Below are 1,319 nucleotides of genomic sequence, written 5' to 3'. Positions count from 1 at the left end.
TAAGGGGTGTCATCAGTGTAAAGAAGAAGGAGTCCTGAAGGTGATGGTATGGACTCCACAGAGCTCTGATCTCACATCATCCAGTCTCTCTGGGTTCACATGAAGAGAAAAAGGATCTGCACAAGCCTCATCCACAGAATATCTGCGGTCAGGTCTTAAAGATGTTTGGAACAATTTCCTGAAAGGTCCTAGAAAACTGTGCACAATTGTATCTAGAAGAAGTGATGCTTTGATGTTTGGTCACAGCAGATATAGACTTAGCTTTGTCTTTTCATTCATTTTGCATGTTGTTAATTAATAATAGTAAGCTATGAACACGTCTATGTTTGAAGACCTTCTTACTTTGCAGCATTTTTTACAAACCTGCCTGAAACTAATTGGCATGTCAGCTTATGTTTGCCCCTAAATTTAGTGCAAAATTTCACATAAGTTATACGGTAAATCTGTATGACTTCCATTACTAACATGGAACATTAACATTCTAGCGTACTTACTGTAGTTTAAGTCCCAGTACTGATAGATTTGGCTTGTTGCACGTTTAGTTGTACAATAAGGAGGTCAAGAGTGAACAAAGTGGATCCTCATTCCACCTGTTTTCAGTTGCGTTATATGATGTTCATTGCTTATTTTTTTGCGGTAAGGATACGGCATCCTTTTATAAGAGCCCAGAAATGTAGAGCCAGTCTTTGCCTTAGGAAGGCCATAAACCCCTGGAGCATAATTAGATGGTACAAAACAAACAATACCAAGCCATCCTCATTAAATCACGCTACTTTTACTCAACGCTGGATCTGTGGGACTTACTGTCAAATGATGTAAGAGAATGAACAGCGTCTTGCTATTTTGTCAACAATGAAATTGGGAAAAAATAATTTATTACATGTCATATAGATATTAATTGTTCAAGTGTTTTACATATAATCATGGCTAAAAGTATAAGGACTAGGGATGAGCGAGCACTAAAATGCTCGGGTGCTCGTTTTGAGTAGCGAGTATAATGGAAGTCGATGGAAAATCCAAGCTTTTTTCCTACAAAGATATCTGAGGGGCAGTGAAAATGCTCAAATATATGGGAAAAGTGCAGAATGGAAGGAGAACAGCATGGAGAAGTCCACTGAAAGCATCTCTGACTCCCAGATCTCTGCTGAGAACAATGGGGTCACACTTTCACTCCACTTTAACCCCTTCACCCCAGAGCCTGTTTTCACCTTCCAGACCAGGCCAATATTTTCAATTCTGGCCACTGTCACTTTATGTGGTAATAACTAAAGAATACTTCAATGGATCCCACTGATTCTGAGATTGTTTTTCGTGACATA

This window comes from Dendrobates tinctorius, unplaced genomic scaffold, assembly GCF_039654945.1.
Source record: "Dendrobates tinctorius isolate UK_male_01 unplaced genomic scaffold, ASM3965494v1 ptg000092l, whole genome shotgun sequence".
In the NCBI taxonomy this organism is placed as follows: Eukaryota; Metazoa; Chordata; class Amphibia; order Anura; family Dendrobatidae; genus Dendrobates; species Dendrobates tinctorius.
This window is presented reverse-complemented; position numbering follows the sequence as displayed.